The 20,083-nt window shown below is 35.2% G+C and overlaps 1 protein-coding gene across 1 annotated transcript in view; it reads left to right on the forward strand.

The window, feature by feature from the left end:
- The first annotated feature begins 3,208 nt into the window (after positions 1-3,208).
- LOC133534740 (juvenile hormone acid O-methyltransferase-like) overlaps positions 3,209-20,083 on the forward strand; it is an 85,626-nt gene continuing 68,751 nt past the window's right edge. The window contains exon 1 of the mRNA XM_061873996.1: positions 3,209-3,517. The gene's annotated coding sequence lies outside the window, so the exon portion shown is untranslated. The remainder of the gene's footprint in view (positions 3,518-20,083) is intronic.

Below are 20,083 nucleotides of genomic sequence, written 5' to 3' on the forward strand. Positions count from 1 at the left end.
TAATCGGATTAATTTACTTTTAAAAAGCGGGGGGTGGTTGTTGTAATTAATGGAATGATAACATTATCCACCTTGCGGTCGGCCGCCTTTGGAAGTGTTGGTACTGTTGCCAGGTTTAGTATTTTTTTATGAAATATATATAATCGGCCTACGAAAATGTGAGCTTTGTCATAGTTCATTGAGAGTTCCTTGAAATAGTAATAAGTTCCTAAAAAACACTTTCAATTCATTAAGCTTTTGAAAACAAAGTTCTTTCGCTTGCACCAGATATTTTTGCTCACGACGTCTTGAAACAGCAATGATAATGATAATTGTGGTAATAACCCATAAATAGTTTGTCAAGTTAAAAATGAAGTTACTGTTACCAGTCTTAAGTTGTTCTAACCAAGAGATAACTTTGGTCGGTAATATCGCGTGATGTGGACATCATAACAAGGAGTATGTTGGGATACGCCTATAACATGTACCTATTGTTTTTGTTAAGCCAAGAAGTCGTTCAGAAACCCCACTCGAATCAAAACGAGCTAGTATCGGACTCGATGAGACGCGGTTTTTCCACTCGGTTACCGTCCGGTGATCTGTTGTGAACGCATCTCCAGCGACGCAGATCATATTGCGTGGAAGGGTTCGGTATTCGAACGCGCGAAACGTACGAGTCATCGCCGCTGATTTTTGCGGGTGCCGCGTGCCGTAACGGCATTTTCTTCGGCATGTCACGTCTGTATTTACAGGGGGATTAATTTGTTTGAAACGCGAGTGTTGTTAAAGTCGATGATTATTAATATTGTCAAAAATGAGATACCGTTTCCGGTGACCTAGTATAATATGCATTGGGATCAGATGTTTAAAATATAGTATGAGTGCAAGCGGTGAGACTGACGAGATAATGTATCATATTTTAACAATCTAAATATGCCTCATAGACCAATTCGATTTTTAGTTATTCGATCTGTTTCCGATATGATACTGATCTGTCAGTGTCAAAAGTGACGTTTTTGGATGAAGAAATGTCAGCTTTGACACTGACGGATCAGTATCATACTATCGAAAATAGATCGAACAACTAAAACTCGAATTGGCCTGTCAAGTGACTATGCGTGATAAATATCTGCTACGCCGTAGCCCGTAGCGAGTTATTCTGGTATGTAAAGGAAAATATATGGGTTGTAGTCGAAGAACACATGCACCACGAGACGGGTAACAATAATGTCAGCAATATACCTACAAGTTAACTACATGTTCACGTTAAGATTTTTAAATTTCGCAAACTCCAAAAAATAAACGGCAATATGGCTCCCTTAATAAATAATTCTTTTTAAATAATTTATTCAATAATTTCTAAATATTTTAAATCTTAAGATGCAAATCTAAGGACTCCACACTTGTAAATTATTCAAGCTGTTTGAGAGTACAAGACGACGCAAAAAATATTTTAAAAAGTGGCCATCCCTAAAACCCAAAATGGGCAAATAAATGAATCACAAATGCAATTCAACCCTAAATTGGCCGCGGAGGGAGTTCGCGAGTTGCTGTCTCATGTGCAGACCATTCTTTATTTTGTCTATTCGGCGCGCGTCATGGGACCGGTTGCACAAACATATATTTTTAAATGTTTTTTTCCTGTTCTTTACGGTGTATCCGGATGCCGAAAATAAGATTGTGTGACTGGACATAACGTATTAAAGTAAAGTCAGTGCTTTACGTAGCCGGTTTTAAAAAGCATACATATGACCATACAGGGTGGCCCATTTAGATCGGTCAGTATGGGAAGGTCTGAAACTATAAGACATACAAATATCTGTTCTTAGAAACGCAAAGAAAAACTGCAATTATACATTTAAAAAACCTGTACTCATCTTGGGAATATAACCCGGACGTTTAGGAAAATAAAACTAAAACTGTTTCTATTCAGATATCGATTGTATAGGTCTTAAGCAGTATATTACTATGAAACATGATGTCTATAATGAATAAAATGCATTATTATCATATTATTATTATAATTTATTTTGGTAAGTCTTCGAAATGACCACTGCCTTTTTCAATACAATATTCAACACGTGTAGGTGCGTAAAATTGTCTCTAGGTTGTTTGTAGCTCTTTGCTAAATTATAGAATATGAAAACGATGGATTTTATTCATTTTAGACATCATGTTTCATAGTATAATTTACTGCTTAAGACCTACACAATCGATACCTAAATAGAAATAGATTTAGTTTTATTTTTCAAAACGTCTGGGTTCGATTCCCGAGCTGAGTACAGGTTTTTTTTTTAATGTTTGTTGTGGTTTGTTTTCTTGTTATTAAAAACAATGACATGGTTACTAGGAACAAACCTTCGTATGTCTTGTAGTTTCAGACTTTCCCATACTGACCGATCAAATAAGCCACCCTGTATGACAAACTTGAAAAAAAAAACAATTTAATTAGTAGAAAAAATGGCGCCAAATTTTAAAGATGTAGGTGCCAAGGCTCGATTTCTCATACAAAATTATTTCGCGTCGTTTTTAATGACAAATATATTTTCATTTTATTGAGGGAACATAATTTTGATATCCGCAACATAGGCTTTTAATTTACTTAAGTAATGTACGTAACTGGGTTAGATACCTCATACTCACTAAGTGATCTCCACACGTGTTAAATTACAAACAATACTTGAATTCATGATTTACTAATAAAATACTTCTTCTAGAAAAAAAATAAGCAAGGCCTTAAATTTCCAGGATAACCTCCACCTTGACTGGCATGCCATTATCACAAGTATAGTACAAAACTGCGTAACAATAACAACCGAGTAAGCGTTGCGAACGACGTCGCCAACGTGCAACGGTCGTAAAATGACGTTGGGCGTTGTGACTGATGACTACTTCTGAAGGCAATCAGGTATTTATCGAGACCACTGAATATCTCAAGTCAATATAAATATACCGTTTATTTGTCCATTTATGATCTTCATTTAAGACCTGGGTCTTGCACAAGAACTACTAAGTATATTTTTTTTACTAAATATTTTCCTTCTTACTTGGCCCGATTAGAAAAAGTTAATTATTAATTAGACTGCTCTAAACGGTTTGTTACATAAGACGGTACTATACGAGTAGTACTGATTTCTGATTTCCTAGATGCGAAATAATTACCTACTCTTATCGCGCTAGGTAGGTACGTCAGTGACCGTGTCCGTGTTATATTATAGTACGTAATTGCATACGCAGTACCTACTCGTAAACGTACTCGTAGCAAACGTAGTATTGTACTATAAATAGGCAAGGAAAAGCAACCTCAGGCATTTTATTTGATACGCATTGTATCGGGCCTGTGTTTTATCATGAAGTATTTGTGTCAGTGAAATATTAATATTTTAACATATACGTGCTAGTCGAACTTTTGCAAAGTAATATTAAATTTAAAAAACAATAGACTATAATTACATCCGTTACCAAAAAATACCTTATATAACATATTTTGTGATTCTCGGTACATATCTTAACTACTCCGTCGATGTCATAAAATCAGGTAAGACTAATAATATTGAAATTATTTACAATGCGTCTAAATATGTGACATATTTTACTCAGGAACACATGATTTAATAAATTTGAATCATAATACATTTAAGCATATATTAGGCATTTCATAAATGTATGCAAATTACTTTTACAAAAAATAAGAAAAGACTCATAAACTTTAACTATACATTAGGTCAAACACCAGTGCCGGATTAACCATTAAGCAAAATAAGCACTTGCTTAGGGCACCACGTCTAGGGGGGCACCAAAATCGTAGGAAAAAAAACGCACAGGCTGCATCAGCATCGCAGTCGTAGTGTAGTACTTATGTACACGAAACTTTTTGGTATGTGTGTACCCATATAATAACGAAGGGTCGTAAGAGAGTGAGGACACGTAAGCACATCTCCAACCTTACGCGGAGGCCCTCAAAGCTCATGGTCAAAAAATCTTACCGTCGGGCTTGTGGCCAACTGATTTTCTCGACGATTATTTTTTTGATTACCGATTTTGTAGCGAATTTTGCTCTCTTGCACACCAGATGTGTCGGCCAGGCCGAATTTCTGCAGAGCCGCGATCCTGCGACCTAATTGTCAAAGTGTTATAAAGGGCCCCGCGAAGGCCGAAAACCAAAAGTATCTTATCAAGTTGCGCTTTCGAGGTAAGCCAAAGGCTGAGCAGTAGGAGAACCGTGATTACATAGGTTCGATTTCAAGCCACTCTTTTGCAGTTCGGCGTTAAGTCTTATGCGACGCTAGGCCTTCTACTTTATGCAAACTGCCTCACTTTCACTTGGCTATGAATCTAAATCCAAGTCCTCTCTCGCAGCTGGGCCTTCTGCTTTGCTTACACCTCGCCGTTGGTTGTATTGTATGATAACGCGCCGCGATCGGACGCTCCGGACGTCCAGCCATTCTTACCTCGTCATTGGTCAAATTCAAGCCTGGCTTTCTTCCAGCTCGACCTTTGGCCTATCCGTAAGCGCCGATCGAACGCGCCGTGCGTTTAGCCTTATGGAAAGCTCAGCCTTTGCTTTTAAAAACACTGATTTAAAGTTTCATGATTAAGGCCAATCAAATTAGATCGAAAAATAATAATAAATAATAATTAATTCCCAGCAAGCTGGAAATTGTTTTAATACTTTTATTTGGTCTTAAATGCGTGTAATCCGAGTTTGCTCCATCCCAAGAGGTGTGCATACCTTTTGGGATACTTAGGAGATATTTTTTTCCTTTGGATTGCCAAACCATAGCACTTGGTGGATCAGACACTGGTAAGGCGTATTCGGATTATTACATGATTTTACCAAAAATAAAAAATGTCGATCTTTTTTTTACAATTTACTACGAATACATATTAAGGTATCTTCAATCAATCAATAAATTTTATTGCAAGAACATAGTTAAATTACATTTCGGATCCTCAGATATCAATTTTAGTCATAATTAGAACAATTTTTCCAACGGACGTACCGTTTTCGAATTACAAGAAAAAAACTGAAAAAGAGGAAACATTTACCAGCACACTTCCTGGGATGGAGCAAACTCGGATTACACGCATTTTTAGGACCAAATCCGAGAAAATCTAATTTTATTGGCCTAGGTAATTGTGATACATTATTATTTAAGAAAACGGGACTTAATCGCGTTTAAGTTCCAAAATTACCTCCAACGTCAAGATAATGATGTCGACTTTACCCAGTCTTCTCCGAGACCACGCCGTCCTTGAAATGTCAGGTCAGGTCAATAATTTGCTATTTAAGAGATGGCTAAGCCCCTACTGAAGGCCTTTGCCCTCACATGAATGAGCTTCGCAGGAAAGCTCTAGAGGTTACAAAACCCTGTGCGGAGTACGGCCTGTCTTACACATCGATATTGGTTGACTTGGCTTCCGGCCTCATGCGAAACACGATCTTCGAATTTGCTTACACTTGACCTTACCTACTGCTGCAGTACTGTCAATTTCCGTGATAAAATGATGTGACGGATTGAAAGTCTATTCTCAGCAGTTATGCGGCAATAAACGTCACTCAATTTACTAAGAAAATTCAATGTAATCTTGATGAGGGGGCACCATGGTCTAGAAATGCTTAGGGCATCAAAATATCTTAATCCGGCACTGTCAAACACGAATAATGAAAGTACAAACAGCTAGGGATCTTGGTGTAATATTTGATGAAAACCTACATTTTAGCGGGCATATAGTTAAAATAGTACGTAAAGCTTATCAGATGTTAGGTTTTGTCATCAGGTCGGCTAAGGTATTTAAAAAGGCGGATACATACCTACTGCTTTATAAAGCGTTAGTAAGACCACATTTAGAGTATGCGTCAGTTGTATGGAATCCTCTTTATGCCAAATACTCTAATGCAATTGAAATGGTACAAAAGAAATTTCTGAGAATCATGCATAAGAGACTTACAGGAAAGAGGATGCCGTACAAAAACTTGCTAAGTCATTACAAAGTATCATCATTGTCAACGCGACGAATAATGTCAGATGCTATGGTACTTTACAATATATGTAGGAGTGAGTACAACAGCAGCGAGCTGCTACAACTCATGCGGTTCCGGGTGCCGCGGAGCGGGGCGCGCTCTATGGCCCTGTTCGCCGTGCCCACGTTCGCCACCAACGCTGGGGTGCGAGCGCCACTGCGTCGCATTTGCGACACATACAATAACAGCCTCGTCTCAGTCGACATCTTTAACACTACCAAAATTCAATTTAAAAAGCAAATCCTTGGAATAATCCCAGAAGACTGATAGTTAATAAGTGTTAATTAGATTACCTTTTCTTTCCTTGCAAAAATATAAATCCAATAATTGTTATTTGTAAATATAGCCTTTACACATAAGATGCTATAATTTGTTTGTTTTTGTTTACTAACATGCAATATTTTGTGCCAATAGAAAATAGATATTCATATCATAATTAGAATAAGTAAACTGAACTGGACTGTGTATCTCGGTGAGGACTGTCGTGGAGGAAAATGCATGTTTTACGTGTAAGTTAGTTTTAATAGAACCTTATGTACATTTTACTCTGTTTGTTCTCCTAATAAATAAAATAAAATAAAAATAAAGTCGTAAATAATATAATACATTTTAAATTATATTACGTGACGTCAATGTAGAAACATACCAAGCTCGAAGACATTACTTACAATGGTACATACCTCTTATACATACTAATTCGTAAACTTATTCGTATTCTGAGTTATGCGTAACATATAACATTTGTAAGGCGGCCGATACACTTGTAAGTTTTACTTACGTAAGTAGGGACACAGCTATACTATAGAGTGAGAGATGAATATCATTATCTCATTCTAACAAATAGCTTTGTCCTTACTTACGTAAGTAAAACTTACAAGTGTATCTCAATCCTGAATAAAGTAATCGTAATAAATAAGAACTCAGTCGCGTCGCTATTAACTCGTGTTTATTTATTATTTTAGAAGTAATAAATCAATGCTTATACATACATTTTCTTTTCACTCAACCTTTATACTATTAATTGGGGAAACTTGGGCTTTACTGGATAACATTAGACGAGGGAAATAGTGCCCAATTATAGAAAAGCTTCTGACGATTCCATTATTATTAATCTTTGCACCCAGAACCACTCATGTTAGAGTCAATCTGTCAACTTACTAGTAAATTCAATTACGATTTCACGAGTAGTAATAGTAAAAATAGTTACCTAAATTACGTACTCTTGAAGTTCGAGTTACCTACTATTTGGTTGTAATTAATCAAGGCAAAAGCATATTTCTGACGCAGGAATCCGTTTGCGAAACATTTCGCTTTAAAGTCCTGGTTTTTGGTTAGAGTCATTCATTATACAAGTCGGTTAGTTAAAGATGTAATATTTTGTCGAAGAAAATTAAAACGAGTTAAATAGTGCATTGCGGTACAATTGCGAAAAGTAGGAATCGCAACGAGGGGCGATAAATTAAAAGACGACCGAAGGGATTGTTTTAAATTTGTTTTAAATCGTCACGAATTGCGAATTTCCTACTCGCACGTGTATCGTACAACGCTTTACAGTAGGTATGTACATAAGGCCCTTAAAATTTTCGACATACGCACCAGACGCGCTAATTACCGCACTAGAGCGGTAAAGTAGCACCATATGTACTGTTAAATAGATTTGCATATTCATATTGCTCATTCCAAATTGTATGGGCTACGAGCATGAGTCTACATGCCCATAGTCGGTTTTACGATACTTCGTAGTTCGCAGAGATGACTATCTATGAATCGTCGTCGTTTTGTCAATATTTGCGCGACACAAAGTCAAATGGTTACTGCGTTTATATGAAGATTTGTGCCATCACATTAGCATTTTCAACATAACATTATTATTCTTAATGTAAAATAAGTGCGTCTATGAGACCTAGGTACTTGTGCGGGAGTTCCCCTCTGTATCTTAACTACTTTAAGAGGAGAGAGGACGGCGGATCCTCCATAGAAACGTAGTCCCCATTTTCCTCTGTGGATATTGATATTTTAGAAAATATTCGTCTTAAGACGAAAGTGGAGGACCAGCGCGAAATCGCCTTTTCATACAAACGTAGTCTTCATTTTCCTCTCCGGATTTTAACATTATTGAAAATATTATGACACAATTTGTTTTATATGAACCACAGCTATGCCCCTACGTTTTTTTTTTAAATATTTAATTATTATAAGAGTTAGAAGCTATTCAAAATTTGTATGAAATCGGTTTTTCGCTCCTAATTTTTACAGTCAAGTGTAAAAATATGGATGTACAGATCTTACTCAAAAATATGTCCCATAGCATCTTATTCCAGTGTAATAAGAGCGTAGTACCATATTTATGACGCGTTTCTTTCGATAGATTTTTTTGCACTTGACTGTACGATAATCAAAAAATCTAAAAAAATCAAATGTCCCCTACGTGTAATTTTATACATAGCTATGTTTAGTATACATCTTAGTAAAAATATTTTCCATAATGTCAACATCCAGAGAGGAAAATGAGAACTACGTTTGTATGGAGAAGCGGCCATCCTCTTTCCTCTTAATGAACGCGCCAAACGGCCTTGTTGGGGCCGATTCTGATTTAACGATAAGTTATGGTTTTAATCTTTTGATACGACCTTGGCGCTCGTCTTGGTGATTTAGTTGATAGCATTTCGCAGGCACCAAACACCGTGAGAGATCTTCAAAGTCTTACCAGAACAAGATCAACCAGATACAAATTGTTAAATTATAATCGGCCTTTGATAGTACTTGGTGATTGTTCTCAGTATTCAATGGGGGTAAATAATATACTATAGTAATTAATACGTGTATTCTAAAAATTATTTTTCGAATTGTTACTGTCTTTTCATGTCATAGCAAATAACTTAACACTTAGGTCTCTGTGTAAATACCATATAACCTAAAAACACGGTAATAAAATACTTGACTCGAAAACTTGCGAATAACAATAATTTTATGTAGTTATCTATTACATATTATTATTAATGTAATATGACGTGAATGAACATATAATCCAAATAATAATTTTAAATACTCATTGAATATAAGTATTTTTCATTGTAATTGACATCTGTATATACAGTTTATAGAATGTAATAAAGTTAAACTTATATTATATATTATGTAAGTTATTGCACCTCAATGACATGCCCTCTTGGCTCTGTTTGCGTGTGTTTTTTGAGCGAAGGCAATCTTACAAGGGTACTAAGCGACAATATAATACTTACATAGATAAATACTTATAAATATACAAAAATAAAATCTATAAATCAAATCACATATACAACGTGTTACACTAGCTACTGAAAATGGGGTGGGTACACGTATAGGTCATACTGAGCAACTTTTACTATGGGACCAACACTGATGTTGATATCTTGTATGGGTAATTGTATACAATTAAGTGTATACAATTCAATTTTATAAACTGTGTACAGTCAGCGTCAAATACTTTGTAGAAACCAAAGTAGCCAAATAGTTCGGTACACTATATATTTAGTATGGTGTACCGAACTATTTGGCCACTTTGACTGCTACAAAGTATTTGACGCTGACTGTACAATACGTAGGATATGTATACAATTTCGAGACCATTTAGAAAATGAAATTATATTTGTCATTTTTAATTAATCGGTTTATCGTGATATTTCGATGTCACCGGAAATGTATGAAACCTAAGTATTGTATAAAATTTCTAGGTATATTACATTACAGTTTATAAAATACAATTTTATAAACTGTATACAAATCCTAGGATAAATCAAATCTGGAATCGTATATTGTATATATATACAATTCCGAGGCCATTTAGGAATTCTATAAAATATTGTTTCAAAGATTTTATAGTTTGGAAAAATGGGAAATATACATATTTTCTAGAAATTGTAAGAAATTCCGATATTGTACTAGGAAATGTATCAAACTAATGCTTTCTGTGAATAAAATACGTTAAGAAACTGCAAAATTGCCCTTATAAACTGGTGCCAGAAAAGTAGATTAGGTACTAGATTAGAACTGCGACCTCCACGACAACGAATTCTTGCCAATTAAGTAGATTAGATTACGATAGAACTGCGACCCAAACAAAAAGAAACTCTTGTCAGAAAAATAACTTGGGTTAGAACTGCGATACCCACAAAAGAAACTGTTGCCAGAAAAAAAGGTTTGGTTCGAGCTGCGACCCCCACGTAAACGAATACCAGAAATCTTGAATTAATACATTTCCGATTGCTATTTCGATTTCCTAGGAAATGTGTCTGATATAATTTATTTCACACATTCCGGGTGATTTTAGCAATTACATATATACATTTCCTAGTAATTGTATACAATGACGGATTACGTACATTGCCGGTAACATAGAACTTTTATCGATTGTTAAATAAAAAATGTGCATAAACTAAAACGGAATCTTTAAAACATTTGCGAAAAAATCACAATAAAACAAATATTGTTTACATGTGTGTGCATTGTTTACAATTATATATGTACTGGTAGTTAACACTTTCCCTTGAACCTGAATTATACATAGGTATTGTTAATTCAGCTCGATGTATATATTACGTTTAGCGATGATAAATAAATTGCAAAAAATATTTACAATACCTAACTCATTTTATACAAAACCACTCACACGGTTGCAATTTAAGATGAGCTATTTAGATATATTTAAATTTTGAGTGAAAATAGCGGGCGCCAGTTTTACTTTTTATATCTCATTTTTCATGTTTACGACGGCCAACATGGCAATAATAGTTCCCTTCGGCCAAATAATTAAAAAAGTTTTTAGTGAAATATATTATTATAGTCTGGCAAATACAACTTGTCAGTAAGTAAAATTATATACATATTAAGAACCAGGAAAATTATACTCATCCCTTTCTTTTGGGTGATAGTACTAGCGTAAGACAAAGACAGTGTGATTCTCTCTGTATATTTTTGAAATGAGAGAGTACAAACTATAGTCTGTCAAACAACTTTGTCAGTAGAAAAAGGTACTCAAAATTCAAATTTTCTATGGGATGATAACTTTCGCATCTACATTGTTTAAATGTGCTGCTTTTTTCTACTGACGGATATGGCTTGGCAGACTATATACGAGTATTTATATAATAACAAATAAACATTTGCTGTATATCACGTATTAATATTTTTTGTACGCATTTAATGTTTAATGATGGAATAAAAAATATATAATTTTTTGTACATCCAAACTCTTTTGTGTCGGGCGTATGGATTACGGTCAAGGAGGTTGTCTATAATGTGAAATGTCTGTGCTGCGAAAAGAAATATGTCATGGAGTGATGATGTCATTGGTTGGTTCGATATTCGATTCTGATTGGTGTTTCAGTATTGACTGGCCGATTGGATATTTCACACTTTTCTTCTTCTGTAGTCGGTCTCTCAATGCTGAGGATCGTGACACCATGTCCTTCTGTTGAAGACCAGATTCCTCCATAGGCTTCTATTCCTCGCCAAGCTCATGGCCTCGCGCAGTTTTAATTGCATAGGTGCAGTGATTTGAGCGCACCATCTAGTAGGATTCACACTTTTATATTATTGAAAATATTATTAATCCTAATGTTTATACTGAAATTGGGCAATTATTTAGAATCATATCAACATACATGTTTCTTTGAAACCATTACTTCTTTGATTTTTTGTTACCGTCATCACGCTTGTTGCATGATTGCCTTTACACTTTATCTAGGCGCTATGATTGTCACTCAATTAAGGAAGTTTGTATTAGAAATTAAAAAAAGCAGATTGGATAAAAATAAGCTACCCAAATTACTAATTCTACGCAGACGAAGTCGCCGGCAAAAGCTAGTAAAGTATATAAAAACGACATGCAAAGTTAACATCCATAACTAATCAAGCCAAGCGAAGTGTGTCCGCTTCAGCTTGGGCAGTGGATTCGTATGACCAGCAGTTCTCCTCCTCTTTGGTTTTTTTTAATAATTTTCATATTTTTTTTTATAAAAAGTAACTTAATGTTGCATATAGGGTTGTTGTAACACGGGAATTACATTTAACCAAACAATTGAATACTGTAACATATCAATGTCATTTCTAACATCGATCGTCCGAGATAGTACTTATAGTTAGTAGCAAATGCATACATTCGTACTAAACACTAATCAATATGCAAACAGACCCTAAGGCAAGTGTACACGCTCGTAAGGGCTTTATAAGATAAAAAATAATTATTGATTATCTCCGAAACGGAGTTAATTAGAATACCGGTGTCTTTGAGAAAGTTATTTTATTTAAGCTCAGGGACACCATGCACATGCACCCTTGAAATTAACGGAAATAAAAAAACACGGTGTATATGTTGATTTATTTTTGGAAAATTTTCCAAATGATTAGGCTATATAGCTCTGCGAGGCCTTCAGCTCACAAAGCCACTAGTAATTATTTGTTTATAATATCAGGGTAATAGACTCACAATGCCATGAACTGGGTTCTTCGACCCTCGTCGTCGCAGCATGTCGACGAGCGTTTCGGATCAGCCGGCCTAGCCAAGGTGACAATCGCTATCGCTTCGACAACGAATCGCTTGGTGTCTCTCTATCACTCTTCCATATTAGTGCAACAGTGACAGTTGCGTTTCGATCGCTACGGAGCGAGTCTTCAACTGTCAACGGTGGTCGGTACGAGCTCCACGTGCTGCTGCGTCACACCCATGCAACATTCTTTATTGCGCAGTAAGAATACGCCATTGTTATGGCTATGGTAATTGATGTTATTAATCTTAATTTCCTGTAGCTATTACAAATACAAAATAAATAGAATTAATTGCGTACCAATATTAAAAGTGTAGATTAACGTATGGTAGACAACAGGCGGTTTTATCGCTAAAGAGCGATCTCTTCCAGATAATCTTTGGGTAATAGTGATGCAGTAAGTGATAGAATTCGAAGATGAGAGAAAAAAATTATTAGACACATACATAAATTAGCAAATATTATCAACTACATACAATACCATTAATAAACAAATGTTATATTAACATATTTACGAATAAGGGAATCAAGAATAAGACAGAAAAAAATTATAACGGAAGTGATAAATAATATTCTATTACAAGAGTTTTAAAAATAGGAAGTGATTTTGCGCGCCTTAAGTCAGAAGGTAATGAATTCCATAACCGAACAGCCTACGCTATTCAAATTTTCTTCGTTTTACAATCATCAATTAAAATGAAAACTAAGCAATAATACATGAACTAGTCATCGTTCCTTTTATCTATCTATTTTATATTATTGTTTAATCCCAATCCTAATGTTAATTTATCAATACATTGTTCCCACGTTAGCCAGAGTTGATCACAGTGCATTTTTTCATTGGCATCTGTATATATAATTTATTAATCCCAATCCTAATGCCCATAAGAAAATCGAACAAGTAGTAAATCTCCAACCAACCGATTTTGGAGATTAAAAAGTACAATAACAGATTATTAGAAAAATACGTTTGTTTTTTTATTAAGAAAATGTTCCGTGCACTGACCTATCTGAGTTATTTACTAACTAAAATAAAAGCTTAGCAAGTACTTTCAATGAAAACTATAGCGAACATAATTGGTCCATCCATTTTTAAATTATTGCAAAAAGTCTTCTCTTCTTAGTTAAAAGACGTACAAAGCGCTGCGAAGGTACTCCCTTGTGCTTATAATGTACATGATACTTATTAATTAAAAAGCCCCCGTTTAGCTTACTCTGACAGAATGGTAACTATGGAACCCTACACTGAGCATGGCCCGACATGCTCTTGGCCGATGTCGTTATATGATGAAAAGTAACGTGAGTCACGATATCCAGTTGGTTTATGCCTTTATGGTTTAGATTCACAATTCAATCCGATAGGTGGCACCGCAAGTGAGTTTCCATTAATAAATAAACAAATTCACTCATTCATTTTGGAAGATAATAGCAATAAAATATGTGTATAATGACGCGTACGAACATAAGTAATTATCTTTTTATATAGTATATGTGTTTTATCTGCCACCTATACTTGCCAGTACCGTATAATCTAGTATAAGTTTAACACAAGTATTGTATCCATACTAATTCCATCACCAACTAAAACGAAGCAACTCACACAAAAGAAACTCTGTTTTCTCATTCTCAGATTGTTACCGCGCGATACATAGCTCTAAGTTCCGAAGCACACGCTCTGAAATATTTATTCCTGAAACGTAAAGATCGGGTGGTGGGGTGGGGGGTTATCCCGCGGTTTCCTCCGCCGTGTTTTACTTTGAGAATGGGAAGTCGTCGGCGACGGATCGATAGAGGCAAAGATAAAGTACCGGCTGAATGTTACAGTTCAAAACGTATGCTTTATTTTAGTTAATGGCTTGGTTGATTTGGGTGGCATATTATTGTACCCAAATGTGTAAACACGATTTATTTTCGTAGTTTTGTCTTAATTAAATACATTTTAGTATTACCTTAGATAAAATGTATTAATATCCTCTTTTAGAGTATTTTGTTAAAAATTTATGCGATAAGAAAGAGTTTATGATGCACTAATTTGTTATACCTATTTTTAGAATTGACTCTTAAACCAATTATATATATATATAAACACTGCTAGCGGAAGAAATTGTACATTCGACTCGTTCGCCTTATTACAAAAAAATATTTTTAATATGGAGTCAATATCAGGTTTACATTTAATAAAATGAACGTTTGAGTAAAATTCTGACTTCATACCGAGGAGTTTGACCTTAATATGGATTTACCTTAATATTATTAGCGTAATAGGAAAATAAGGTATCCTATAGAGCACGAGAATCGGAAGCCACTTGGAACTTTTGGGCAGCTAGCTTTTATTGAACGAGCTTCAACGATAATTTACGGTCAAGAAGATTATTTGGTTCCCTGGGGATGTAAATTTAAAGATATTTTCAATCCATTCGAATTAGGAGAAAGATCTACAGGCAAGACCTGCCGATCGAACCAAATGGCATATAAAGTTTTTCGACGCGAAGGCAATAAGTTGCAAAATGTGGAGACCATTTGGTACTATCATTTTAAATTTGTATCTGCGGAAATATATTTTATATTTCTTATAATATATATCAATATATGTACACGATAGGTAACAAAATATTTAATGTAATGAATGAATGTAAGAAAATGTCGTACTTTGTTTCTAGTTTTATTGCTAACGAGAAAGAGACACAAAAAGTAACATGAATGCATAATGCTATGGGCAGCATACCTCTGGATGTGCTTATGGCGTTCTTCATAAACGTCTATCAAATCTAACAAAAAGTTGATAATCGTTTGTCTCTATCCGTCATTTTAACTATTCTAGTTGTTAAAAAGAGACAAAATTTTACAGAGGTGTGTAAAAGGTTGCTAAGTTCTGAATATAGGGGTTAGTACTTCCTATACAAGGTCTTATGGCTACATCTCTTTCCTAGCTGAGTGCCGACTGGCCAGTCCTCGCGGCGCGCACTCTGTGCCGGTTCCCCGACCTCCAGTGGGAGGCCCCCCCTGTTCGATTGTCTGCGGAGGCAGGCCCGCCGGTGCCATCTGATGTGCCGAGAGCACTCCAGATCTGCATAGATCGTTGCCTTCGTTTTTTCCCTATCGAAAAATCAATAGGGAATCCACTCACAGTTTTATAAAGATGGAAAAGACAGTTATTAATTTCGTTAACAAACCGTCGTTTTAATATCTGTGCTGCTTATGGACTCTTCATTAATTCAACTTAAGGTTGATATCTATGCTTATTTTATATGCCAATGGTAAAACATTAGATTAGTTCTCGAGCAAAATATCTATTGGTAGATATCAAAAGTTAAACTACTTAAAATCAGGTAACATACATACAGCTGTAACTGAAATTATTTGTAGGTCATTCAACTGGTAGGCTGTGAAGAAAAGCGGTACATAATGTGAAGCACATCCCAAAAGCATATCGAGCCTTCCGCCCACCCTCAAAGGGAAAGAGGCTCAAACACCAAGCAATAAAGCCTTCCCATCCAGCAAAACAAATACAACGCGCATTCCAATGCTAGATATCATTCGCCCCGCCCACACAGTTGGCATTACGACTGTAAGCGTTCCCATTGGTCGCGGCGAAGCCTTCTCCATTTCGAATTGGTTATTTTTTTTCTACAATTGAAATTTGAACTGTCCGTTAGTTGTAGGTTTGTAAGGCGCTTGCGCGGGGAGGGTACGCCACGTGAACGTAGATACGTTTCGGGAGCTACGAATGTTTTATTGTCTCTCTCCATTCCTATTCGTATTTGGATTGTAGATGTGATTCGCAGATTGTAGTCCTTAGTGCGCAGCTGTGGTCCTTGCGATAGGATGGGAGTCGCGGCGGTTTCAGGGGTCGGTATACGTTATTTTCAAGACTGTTACGTTATGTTTTTAAGATACATAAGGACACCTTATTGTATTTACGATTGAAATCACGTAAGTCGTTTTCAGTTTGTTATAATATTTGTCTTTATTATGTTAAGTTTATACGCTGGGGTTCTAGTGGACCCCACAAAAAGCAAAGGTGAAGAAAATAAGTACTTACGTACGGATTGTGAAAATACAGCGAGTGTCAATAAAATTGAGCCTTCATTGCCTAACCGTGATTTACTTTTAATTTTATTTTATCGGACTCTTTAACCTTAAACTAGGTATCTATATTTATTTGTGTGCCTATAGTAAAAGTAGTGTAGATGATAAACTTGCTACTTTCCTATCACCTTAATTTCCGCGGTGTCTTACCTTGGCCATTTTATAAATAGACGGAATAGTGTAAGGAATGCAATAACGCTGCAAATTGCAACTGCAATGTATTCCTCAGAATTTATTGTACCTTACTTCAAGGTAGCAAGGCACATAATAGTACAGCTATGCCGACCGACAAATGTAATAACACGCTGGCATCCACAGCTTACTCTGTCCGGAACAATTTCATTTGCGACTGAGCGAGGATAGCGTTGTAATTACAACAACAATCGATAGAGGCGCCACCGTCTGCCGCACGTTTAATCTCGCTAGAATCAAAGGACTGTCGCCTCACACCCACCTGCGTACTCCGAGCACCACCCCAGCAATGCAAAGCTGGCATAATTTGTTATGGGAACTATACAATGCGGCGCTGCAACCCCTAGCACGAAATGCTTACGTTTCAACGAAGCAATAGCAAGTGTGTTCCTCGTCTGATTTGTTATGAACAGATTAAGTAGTAAAAACTATGTCTCCGAGCCTATATCTGCAGAAGTATGTTTAGGTGTCCACAGACCAGATAGTTGCATTTCCAGTTTGCTACTGTATATGTATAAGCTTTATTGGAGTTTTACTAAGGGTTTACGTTGTTTGTCGGTGGCTACGAACGAGGATACGACCGCTTTAAATTCCGTGCCAAACAAGGTTAGAAACTAACCTTTGCTTTAACCTCTGCTGTAACTTGTGTTATAGATATTGTAGTGTATGCTAGATATAGTTATGTATGTAGCTCATAGAATATACATCAGGACCATTTACTCATATATTCAGTGCAGTAATAAAGCATCATTTAAGCTGAACACTCGTTTCTACTCAACTACGAACCCTCACCTTACATGGCGACCCTTACAATCTGAATAGAAAATGGTAATAATACTTCAAATCACATTTGTTTCCTTATATCAAGTACCCAATACAAAAACCAGAACACCTATTATAAAAAAAAAGCGGCCAAGTGTGAGTCGGACTCGCGCATGAAGGGCTCCGTACCATTTATGACGTATTAAAAAAAATCTACTTACTAGATCTCGTTCAACATTTTACCACTTTGGCCACACATTTTACCACTTTGGAAGTGTCTCTCGCGCAAACTATTCAGTTTAGAAAAAAATGATATTAGAAACCTCAATATCATTTTTGAAGACCTATCCGTAGATACCCCACGCGTATGGGTTTGATGAAAAAAAAAAAAAATTTTTTTTTATGACTTATTAAGAAAACTACTTACTAGATCTCGTTCAAACCAATTTTCGGTGGAAGTTTGCATGGTAATGTATATCATATATTTTCTTTTGATTTTTCATTCTGTTATTTTAGAAGTTACAGGTGGGGGGACACACATTTTTTCACTTTGGAAGTGTCTCTCGCGCAAACTGTTCAGTTTAGAAAAAAATGATATTAGGAACCTAAATATCATTTTTGAAGACCTATCTATAGATACCCCACACGTATGGGTTTGATGAAAAAAAATTTTTATTTTATTTTATGACTTATTAAATAAAACTGCTTACTAGATCTCGTTCAAACCAATTTTCGGTAGAAGTTTTCATGGCAATGTATATCATATATTTTTATTAGATTTTTCATTCTGTTATTTTAGAAGTTACGGGGGGGGGGGGACACATTTTACCACTTTGGAAGTGTCTCTCACGCAAACTAATCAGTTTAGAAAAAAATGATATTAGAAACCTAAATATCATTTTTGAAGACCTATCCATAGACACCCCACACGTATGGGTTTGAAAAAAAAAAAAATTTTTTTTTTAATTTTATGACGTATTAAAAAAAACCTACTTGATCTCGTTCAAACCAATTTTTGGTGGAAGTTTTCATGGCAATGTATATCATATATTTTTATTAGATTTTTCATTCTGTTATTTTAGAAGTTACGGGGGGAGACACACATTTTACCACTTTGGAAGTGTCTCTCGCGCAAACTATTCAGTTTAGAAAAAAATTATATTAGAAACCTCAATATCATTTTTAAAGACCTATCCATAGTTACCCCACACGTATGGGTTTGATGAAAAAAGATTTTTTGAGTTTCAGTTCTAAGTATGGGGAACCCCCAAAACTTATTGTTTTTTTTTTCTATTTTTGTGTAAAAATCCTAATGCGGTTCATAGAATACATCTACTTACCAAGTTTGAACAGTATAGCCCTTATAGTTTCGGAAAAAAGTGGCGGTGACATAATCGGACAGACAGACGGACATGACGAATATATAAGGGTTCCGTTTTTTGCCATTTGGCTACGGAACCCTAAAAATTATATTATAATTACACTTACAAATTGAAAATAATCGTAACTCACAAAATAAAAATGCATTTAATGTATTCTAAATATTGTTCTTAATATAAAAGTAAACTCGCAAGTGCTTGTTGCTCATCAAAATAATGAAACTATTATGTACCTATATAAAACTGTATAATCGAAAAACTCTAAAAAAAAAGCTGATTATATCGAACTAAGATTAACCAATAACTCACCACTACGAGTGACATTTCTTCAACCAAAATTTCACTTTTGACGCTGACAGACCAGTGTCGTGTTATTGGAAACAGATATAATAACTAAAACTCTAAATGGCCTGTAAAATCGGGTTTTAATAAAAATATAGTTTTGATAATCCGCGAAAAGTTAATGTAAGATTATTTTTCAGATTATTTTATTTGCGATAAGTACATGTACATGCAAATACAGTTATACGGGTATATACAATTATTTACAATATATTACATCAATCTTGTGGTATATGAATGTCAAATATTATTATAATAAAAAGTGAACCTTACAATGTATCCATAGAACAGTTTAATCAAGTGCGGTTGGCAAAATATTCGTCAATAGTGTAGAATGGTCTATTTATAAAAGAATCTCTTACTTTTATGTCAAAGGTTTTTAGATTACTGCATTGTTTTATGTCGGTACTTAATTTATTAAAAATTTTGATTGCGATATTGTTAAGGCTGTTATTGAAGTGGATGAAGTTAGATTTAGTCTGAACAAATTTCGATTTATTTCGGAGATTAAAATTATGAGTTTCTTCAGTTTTCCTATAGTTATTTTGATTGACATAGATATACACACATATTCGATATAAATACAATGCAGTAACGGTAAAGATTTTGTGATTTATAAACATATTACGATGAGTAACTGGTATGTTTTTAGATCCAGTAATAATTCGTAGCGCCTTTTTTTGCAAAAGTAGTATAGAGTTTATGTTCGTTCCGTTACCCCATACTTCTATACAATATCTGATAATACTCTCGAAGTAGGAAAAGTACACAGTTTTTAGTATAGTTACGTC

This window comes from Cydia pomonella, chromosome 2, assembly GCF_033807575.1.
Source record: "Cydia pomonella isolate Wapato2018A chromosome 2, ilCydPomo1, whole genome shotgun sequence".
In the NCBI taxonomy this organism is placed as follows: Eukaryota; Metazoa; Arthropoda; class Insecta; order Lepidoptera; family Tortricidae; genus Cydia; species Cydia pomonella.